The sequence below is a fragment of the Myotis lucifugus genome, unplaced genomic scaffold, assembly GCF_000147115.1.
Source record: "Myotis lucifugus unplaced genomic scaffold, Myoluc2.0 scaffold_100, whole genome shotgun sequence".
Lineage (NCBI taxonomy): Eukaryota > Metazoa > Chordata > Mammalia > Chiroptera > Vespertilionidae > Myotis > Myotis lucifugus.
In genome coordinates, this window is record NW_005871148.1 from 695,048 (window position 1) to 704,828 (window position 9,781).

Here is a 9,781-nt window from a genome sequence, read left to right on the forward strand (position 1 = left end):
CTTTTTCATCTTCCCAAACAAATTCTGTGCCCGTTAAATATAACCCCCCTTCCCTCCTCCTTTCCATCTACCTACATCCTTACAGTGTTTACTCCGTGTTGGGCACTGTTCTAAGAGGTGGCACTGGTATTCCTGTCTTACAAACGAGATAACTAGGGCAGAGCCAAGGTGACTAAGCCCCCAGGTTTTATAGCCTGTTAGTGGCTGTGGTAGAGCATATGATGGGGCCCAATTAGTCTCCTCCTTCTCCACTAGGGGAATACAGCCTCCTGGCCATTGCCAGAGGCTGTACCTCCGAGGGGAGGAAGGTACTTCTCTGGTCACTGAATCCAGGCTTGTTCCTGTGACCTGCTTCGGCCAATAGAAAGTGAGCAGAAGCACCGGCAGAAGTTTTAGAGCCATCCTGTGTGTCTGCCATTGCTCTTTCCCTCTGAATGTGGCTGAGAGGAATTCCACCAATAGCCTGGGCTGCAGAACCCACGACCTTCATATATGTCAGTGAGGATATAAAAGTCTGTTGTTGTAAGCCACTGGGATTTGGGGGCCATTTGTCACCGCTGCACCACCTCATGAAAACTGACTGTTGCAGTGATGACATTGGGGTTTGAATCCTGGCATTCTGACATCTGGCCAGCACTTCCCTATACCCCATCTGGGAGCTTCAGGTTTCATATTCCTCTGCCTACTTCCCTTTGCTACCTGGATGGCTACCGGCACCTCGAACTTAAAATACCTGAAGGGGGAGACTCCATTCCCCCGATGAGGCTGGCTCCTTGGCCTGCATTCTGAATCCTGTATTGTAGTTGGCAACACAACAACCTACCCGTTCATTCATACTAGAACCCTGGGACGCATCCCTGATGCTCACTTCTTGGCTTTGCAGAATCAATCAATTACCTGGCCCTGCTCACTTCACTTCCCATGTAGATCATCCTCATACCCACTGCGCTCTTGATCTTGGCACCACCATGGCCTTTGTTCAGACTGCCAACATCTTTCAAAGTTGTGGCTCCTCAAAGTCCATCCCCTAGAGCAGGGGTGGGGAATGTCTGGCCGGAGGGCTGTATAAGCACCAAGAAATCATTTGGTCTGGCCCTGCCAAGGCATTAGGGGTGAGTTAATTAAATGTTTGACCAAATATAGCAGGCTAATTTTTAAGTTGATAATGTTGTCTGCCCTGAGAATCTTACCTAATAATAGACAAACATGTAAATTAACCATCCCTCCGCTACGCTCACCAGCCAATCAGGAGAGTATGCAAATTAACTCAACAAAGATGGTGGTTAATTTGCATACGTAGGGGCGAAGCAGCGGAGCAAAGACTGAAGGCCCCATCCGGAGCCGTGAAGACTGAAGGCTCCGGCCGGAGCGAAGGCCTGTGTCCCAGGTGCCAGAGGAAAATCGGTGCCGGCAGCCAGGGGAAGGGAAGGCCTATTGCACGAATCTCTTCGTGAAACAGACCTCTAGTGGTTTTATAAATATCCAAATGGCCCCTGGCAGAAAAAAGGTTCCCTACCCCTGCCCTAGAGCAATCACATGCACACACACACACAGACACACACAAACATATACAAATCCATGTCACCCCTGATTTAAAACCTATCAATGGCTTCCTATCACCTACAAAATAAAGTTTTAAAACCTTACACAGGCCTCCAGGGTCCCCATGCTCTGCCCACTACCTACCTTGACCCACCACCCCTACCACAAACTCCATTCTCCAGCAATACCAAGCCCCCTGCCTTCCCACATGCACACGCCAAGTGGTTTCTCTCCTATATTTTGCTCATTCTCCTCTGTTTGGACTCCCAGACCAAGGACTTTGGCATTTTAGGAGCAACTAAAGGGACAATTCGAAAGGCACACAGAGGAAGTTTTAATGTGTCAATAAGGCTCAACTGATTTTCAATAATAGGCAATGCCCGACATCAGTCAGCACCATTAGCCAATTTCTAAAATCAATAGAAAAAAATCTCTTTTGATATGAGAATTTTAATTTCCCCCAATAAACAGAGTTTAAAAATCCATTGAGGGGAGTCTGATGGTGAAATTAAAGGTGCACGCACACATCAATCAAGTGTTTTCTGGTTCTTTTGAACACTTGCGGATATTAGTGATGACCTAACTCGTCTCTCACCATCGGCCAGTTTAATCCCTTACAACGAATCCCTTACAACTACCAATGCATCGTCCCTGAGCTCCTCCCACTCTTCAGTGTTGCCGTTTGATTGACCAGCGCTGGCTGAACAGTAGCGGCCGGAACCAGCTGCTTCTCTAGTTGGTGAAAAGCCTCTGCTTTTCCTGGGGTGCACATCTGTGCCAGGGAAGCAAGGCCACCCCACCGGTGACTCCCTGATGTGAACCAGTGACTATGACCGGAAATGGTGGCTCAGTAGGAATCCAAACCACCAAGAATTCCCAGACAGTAACTTGTCAGTAATGGGTTTCTCCATCCTTGAGAGAGCATCAAGGACGAACGAGTGTGTGGCTGCCCTTTGGAGAGAGGCAGAGAGAAGAGAGAGATGAAGCAAGCAGGGGATCCATTTCTAAATGAAAGGGCCTTGGGGCGGTGGGGGGAGGGAAAGTGATACTCAGGGCTTCAGAGATCTACCCACCTGCCTGGGCCAGGCCCTGCAGTGGTAGCATATTTTTCTACAGCTCTTGTGTTCAAAGAGGACCAGTGTCAGACAGAGATCCACTCTTTCCTATCTGGACCCCCAAAGCGCCACAGTCCCAGTAACCAGGAGAGCTCATGGTGGGCGGCTTTCTTTCTTCCATTGAGTGGAAATGTTTTCCATTAAGAGTTGTATAACCTCCAGCCAGGCAGAGGGGCCTGTGCCAACTAATCTCTCACAACTACCAGTGCAGCAATTGTCAATTGCCTCCTCTCTCGGCCACACCGCACTGGGCTCTCGCCATGTGCCTTCTCTCAGTGGTTGCCTTCTCAGTCCCATTTGCTGCAAACCATCAATAGACACCTTCAGAAATACCTCAAACCCATGCCCTTCTCTAATGCCACCGTCATCCCTGGCCACTACTGTCTTTTTATCTCTGTCTTTCCCCCTTGTGTGTGTTCCTTTATGGCCCTTCCCACAATTTGCAATTCTTCTATTTGCTGTTTGCTTATTCATTTGTGGTCTGCTTTGTAAGCTGGAGGGAAGAAAAGGAGATGTGCGTCTCTGATCATTTTATTCCCAGCTGCTAGCATGATAGCTGCACATAACAAATGCTCAATAGATAGTTATAACATGGATGGATGGATGGATTGATGTTGAATGGATGGATGGATGGATGGATGGATGGATGGATGGATGGATAGATGGATGGATGGATGGATGGATGGATGGATGGATGGATAGATGGATAGATGGATGGATGGATGAATAGATGGATGGATGGATGGATGGATGGATTGATCGATGGATAAGGGACTTGTTAAATTAGTGGTATTGCCGGCTTTTCAGGTCACAGTGCCCATTGCAGGCCACATGGATCACACAGGGCCCTTGCCCCTGCCGAGGGGCTGCTATGGCCCAGAAGCTGGTTAGACTAGATCAGTGGTCGGCAAACTCATTAGTCAACAGAGCCAAATATCAACAGTACAACGACTAAAATTTCTTTTGAGAGCCACATTTTTTAAACTTAAACTATATAGGTAGGTACATTGTTATTAACTTAATTAGGGTACTCCTAAGGCTTAGGAAGAGCCACACTCAAGGGGCCAAAGAGCCGCATGTGGCTCGCGAGCCGCAGTTTGCCAACCACTGGACTAGCTGGCTTGAAGCCAGACAGGTCTTTAGAGCCCACCAGGTCTGGCAAGCCATGTTCTTGCCCCAAAAGGGGGCCCTGGACACTTACTCTGGTAGCCCAAGGGAACTACCTCTGATTCTGGCCACAGGACTAAGATTATCTGACATTCGCTCCCCCACTCTGAGGCCTGAGTGCTGTCTGAAGTCTGAATGAGCCTCTTCCCTTTGACCTGCAGCTGCAAAGAAACAGCGTTCAGGGCCCGCCCGACCTGATAAGGGGCTTGTGAGCAGCTTATGCGAGTCTCTGAGGGTGATGCTTAATAGCTGGAAGGTGACATCAGGGTCGGGACTAATATCCGATTGAACAGAAAGAGACATGACCTAACTCGTCTCTCACCATGGGCCTGGCTGCAAGAGCTTCTCATTCTTTATTAATTTTCTAACCGGGGCGGCTGGCTCAGGACTCCAGCCTGTCCCCAGAGCTGGGGCCCACGGCTGGGCTCAACTCCAGCGTTATTGGGAAGGGAGCAGGCTCAGCTGGGCCCGAGAGCCCCGTGAAGGGTGGCCACCATCGAGACTGTGCTGATTATGGCCAGAGCCCGTCAGTCGGGTTTCTACCATCCAGCTGATTCCCCAGCTTTGAGAAAATCCAGCAGGGCAAACTCAAAGTCTCTCAAGAATTCCTCACAGTACAGAAGAGAATGTGCTGCAGCCTTTCATCAGCCAGCAGGCTTCCCCGGGCCTGCAAAGGATGGTTTTATTTGTGTTTAAAAAATGATTTAAAACCAGTTTCCCAAGAGCACAAATCCTGTCTAAAGCACCCAGCACACCTGGCTAGAGCTGAACGTCTGTGTCTGAGCTGAACGCCTGCCTGGTGGGACCGTGCTCTCGTCGGGTTGTTTTCTTTTAATATACTCTTCACAGCCGGAAGAGAAATCCCTTACTCCTTATCACCTTCCCGCCCCCAGCTCCCAGCACACACACGCGCACACACACACACACACACACACACATTTCAGGGACTGACGGACTGAGGTTCTGACCCAGGCTCTGCCACAAACTGGCTGTGTGGCTTTTGTCCAGTCAGTTAATTTCTCTGAGCCTAGTTTTCTTATCCCAGTGGCCTGCAGAAGTTGTGGTGCTTGAAAACAATAGTTGAAAAATGCTTCTAAAAAGTAGAGATTGTATTTATTCATAGGCTGATGGGTGCTTAGATTTATTCATTCATTCATTCATTCATTCCACAAAAATATTTCTTGGGTGCCAACTATGCGTTAAGTTCTGGGCATGGTGAGTGGAAACAGAACCAGCACCCCAGGACAATGGGGTCAGATCTGCAGAGTGCCTAGCACAGTACCTGGCTCAGAGTGGACCGTCAGTAGGGTGAGATATATTCCCTCTCTCTCTCTCTCTCTCTCTCTCTTTCTCTCTCTCTCTCTCTCTCTCTCTCACACACACACACACACACACACCATGTTCTAGACAGAGTTTTCTTCTCTTTCCACAGGGAGGCTGCAACCCAGTGACAACAAAAACACAGAGCAAGGAGGAGGAGACCTAGGTTTCAATATCTGCTCTCTTACTCATTTGTTGTGTGACTTTAAGCAGACCACTTACCCTCTCTGGGCCAATTTCTTGGTGTACAAAAACAACGCATTCTCACACCTTCCTCTACCTTGATTACAAAAGATAAGCAGACACTGTGGGCAAAATGTGCTCAAAGCACCAAACTGTCCAGATGAGAAGCACTACTAGAAGCAGGAGGGGTAGTGATGAAGATCAGGGTCTGGGGGGTGCTAGACTCAGATTTGCTTCTAATGTGCTGACCCAGAGCAGAACTCCCATCTGCTCCCACACTGTGGCCACACGCAGCAGCTTTAAGCACACCTGTGATCGCAATTCAGCTGTTAAAAGCACCCCCCTCCCACCCCAACACCCCCTCCATGGGACCTTGACCCAGGATACCTGGGGAGGAGCAGCCTCTTCAAAGGGGTCCCTGGGGCGGAGCCAGAAAGTGGCTTCCCAGGACACTGCTGGACAGCATTCTCCCAGGAAGTCTTACAGTGGTTCTCAACCCACAGTCCTCTCTCACCAGCCCTTCTCCCTTCGTTCTCTCTCCCCTCCGCACTACCCTGCACCCCACTTCCCCTCCCCAACCTGTGAGAAACCTAAAGCAGGGAAAACCAGGCACAGTTGCCTCTTCCCAGCGGCTGCCCTAAAGGCCGCCCGGCCCGCCAGCAAGTTCCCCCCAGAAGGCGAAGCCAAGGACTGAGGCCATATTTCTTCTGGGAGAGGGCGAGGAGGCCCAGTTCCCCCAAATGCCTCTTCATCCTCAGCCTCTGCGTGCTAAATGTTTTCCTCACCCACCTCTCCCCTTTCCAGAGCTTTGGGGACCTGAGAGGATTGTTGGGAAGATGGGGGTTGCGGGGGCAGCCGAGGTCGGCAACACTGGGGGACCCTCGGCCAGGCCCAGACTCTTGAAGCTCAAGAATTTGTGGCCCTTCTGGGGGTTGTGGTGCAGGATGCACCTTCAGCCCCCAAATCCCCTCTGTGGGTCCCGGACGGATCTCTGCGGAGCAGATGCCAGGGTGGGGAGGCGGACACAATGCCCCTCTTTGTTGGGGGTTCGGGCCGGCAGTTGGGGAGGAAGTTAGACAGCGCTCCTGACAGCAGGCTCTGTCTGGGGTGTCTGTGAAATATGGGCCAGAGGGGCTCCTTCCTGAGACCAGTTCACGGCTGCCGGTCTCCCCACCCCCGCTTTGGGCAGAGAGGACACTGCCTATTTGGAGGGAAGAGATATATGACACCCAGCTTCCTTCCTTCCTCCCCAGGCGCTTAAGGGAGCTCCTGGTCGCTCCTGGGAGGTGAGGATGTACCTGCATGTTTGTCTACGTGTGTGCATGGGTATGTGGATCACATACGTGCATGTCCACGTGGTTGCATGAGTGTGTGTTTGCTGTGTGTGTATGTGTGAGTGTCTTCACTCCATGGCCAGGGAGAGCATTCAAAATGCTGCCTCCAAAATACTGGCCAGGATGGCTCCCTCTTCTCTCATGCCTGCCTTTGCTCAAACCCAGATGAAGGCCTGAGGCCCTCTCGCCTAAACAAACTTATTTAGAGAATTATGCCGTGAGGGAAGGGGAGGCGGCTGACGGCCCGGCCTCTGGTTTCATCTTCCAAGTAGCCACCTCACGTGGAGGAACTGTTCTCAAGAGGAGCCCAGCTCTTGCCTCACAGAGGCTCCGGGGAGGTTCCTAATCCAGCCGAGGCCTCAGAGCCTCCAGTGGCCCTGGAGCCATTTGTCTTTCAGGGAGGAAATGGGAGGATATTCCCACCCACCTCCTCTGTGGCCATCCAGGCCTGCACATCTGGGCCACAGCTGGCTGCTGAGCTGCCCTGACGGGCCTGTTCTCTCTAAATGACAAGAAGACAGAGAGTTGTCAGCAAAAAGCACCCCAACTCCTCAGCCAGCTGGGAGCCATAAAAGATGGGACTTGGTTTCCCCATCTGTAAACTAGAGCCAAGATCAAGGGCAGCCCTGCCTTCGGAAAGGTCTATTGGGAGAATTAAAGAATAACATAGCCCAGGCAGTGTGGTTCAGTGGTTGAGCATCGACCAGGAGGTCACGGTTCGATTCCCGGTCAGGGCACATACTGGGTTGCAGGCTCGATCCCCAATGGGGGGTGTACAGGAGGCAGCTGATCAATTAGTCTCTCTCATTGTTGATGTTTCTGTCTCTCTCCCCCTCTTCCTTCCTCTCTGACATCAATTTTTTAAAGTAAATAAATAAATAATAGTAATCTAAAGGGTGGACATATTCAGTAAACTCAAAAGGGCTGCCCAAAGGTTGGTGACTAGTATACATCCAACAATGCCTGCCAGGCGTGTGCTACAGGTGACACTGGGATGGGTGCTGTGAGGGAGTAAGAAAAAAGCGATTCATTACCTCAAAGCCGGTGAAGTCTTTTCACCGTTGCTGCCTGTTGACCTGGGTGGGGATCTTATGCCCTTTATGCAGATGAGGACACCGAAGTTCTGAGAGTTGGAGGGACTCGACCAAGGCCCCACATCTACTCTGTGTTGGACATTATGGCCCCTTCTGTTGTGCATGGCGTCATCTGGGCTGTCGTGCAAAACTTCTTATAGCGCTCTCTCTGACGCGCCAGGCTGGTCAGCCAAGCTGGGCACGGCCTGAGATGGGGCAGGGAATTGGTGTGAAGTGACAGGCAGAAAGCCCTGGACGCGAGTTATTATCGCATCCGAACCAGTTTCTGAGCCTCGAGCACTTCCCTTCCTCTTCCCCCGTCTGCCAAAGGGTTCGGTCTTGGGAGCAGGATTCCATGCCCTGTCCGCTCTGCCAATCTGCCTCCCCTGTCCTCAGGGAACCTGGAGCCTCTTCCAGGGAGAACCCAGATGGCTGAGTGGCCGGATGGCTTTACAAGATTCAGTGGGAAGAATCCGGCCTTTGGAGTCAAGCCGATCTGGTCTGAACCCCGGCTCCACCTCTTCCTAGTGTGGGAGCTTGGCCAAGCCGGAGTTTCTGCGCCTCAGTTTCCTCGTCTGCAATGGGGCTCATCCATCGTGCTGAGCTGTTACGAAGATTAAATAAGCTCACGTGTATGAAAGAGGCCAGCCCAGGGCGTGGGCTTCATCGGTGCTCAGGGAGAGCGGGTTGCCTTGCTCTTCCCCAGGGAAGACGTGACCTATGAGATACAAGACCAGTGAGTCCCGGGGAGGAGCCAGGGGAGACCGCATTGCCTCTGCAACCACGGAGACTGGAGCAAAGGACTGAAGCTTTGGCGAGACGAGTCTGGACAAGATGGTGGAGAAGGCTTCTGAGGCATCAGCAAACACCACCCTGGGCAGAGTTGACAGGATCTTAGAGACCATTTCATCCAGCTCCTCTGACCCATGAAGGAACTGAGGCCCAGAGAGAGGGGACTAGTTCAGGACCATACAAGGCATTCATTCCTGACAGATGCCTGACTCCTTCCAGGCTCAGTTCACTCCCCAGGAGGCCTGGGTGGGCCAGGGAAGGCCTGGGGCCTGGGGCCTGGGGAGAGAACCTGCTCCCATCAGTGGGAGGTCAGAAGAAGGGCAGGAAGGAGGGCTGGACCAGAAACAGCAGCCAAATCCTGGGTCCCCACCCTTCTGCCCCGGGTCTGATGTCCTCTCAACAGGTCAGATCTGCCAGCGGAAGCCGGCTGGCCACCGCGTAGGTCCCTCTCTGTCTAGACTGCTCACTGGCCCGTGTCGCCAAGAAATTTGACTCAAGGGGGTACGGGGCAGTCAGGATGGCCTTGGAGGTCCCCGACAGCTCCGGAAGTCTGCACACAGAGTCTCTAGAAGACTGAGAGGTGTTGTCTCTGCAGAAAAGCCGACGGACATTTCCGTGTGACGGTGACACAAACCATTCCTTCCCCCATAATCACCCTTGCTGCAGCCCTGGCTCCGGGCAGACAGTCTGCCGTGCACGGGCTTTCTTTTCAAATCCCTCTTGCTTTTTTTATATCCCTGTGAGCGCCTGAACGCCCAGGCAGAGGAAAGCGCGCAAATCTGTCCTTGAGTGTGCTGCTGGTGATGTGATGGCCCAGACGGGACCCTCCGAGCTCTGCGGCAGAAACAAACCCCCTGCTGATGTAATTTAAAGGAACAACCTCCCAATTTTCTCATCTCCCTTTGCTGGATACACCTTATCAAATGACAAGAGAAGCCAATGTTTGGCTAAATGGTTCAGAGGTTAATACTCAACAGATGGGAGATATTTTTGCCTTTCCCCCCTCCTTCCAGGAGATCTGGTTTGCTCCTCTTGCTGAGGGGACCCAGGGGTATTCTTCCCCATCATGCCCTTTGAGGGAGCCCCATTTCCCCCCACAATTGCACAAGGGACCCCGAGGGACGGTCTGGATGACTCTGTTCAATGTGATGCCACTGGCCACATGTATTTGAAATGTGGCTCGTCCGAACAGAGGTGTGCACGTGAAAAACACACCAATTCCAAGACTAAATAAGAAAAAGAATGCTTACTATCT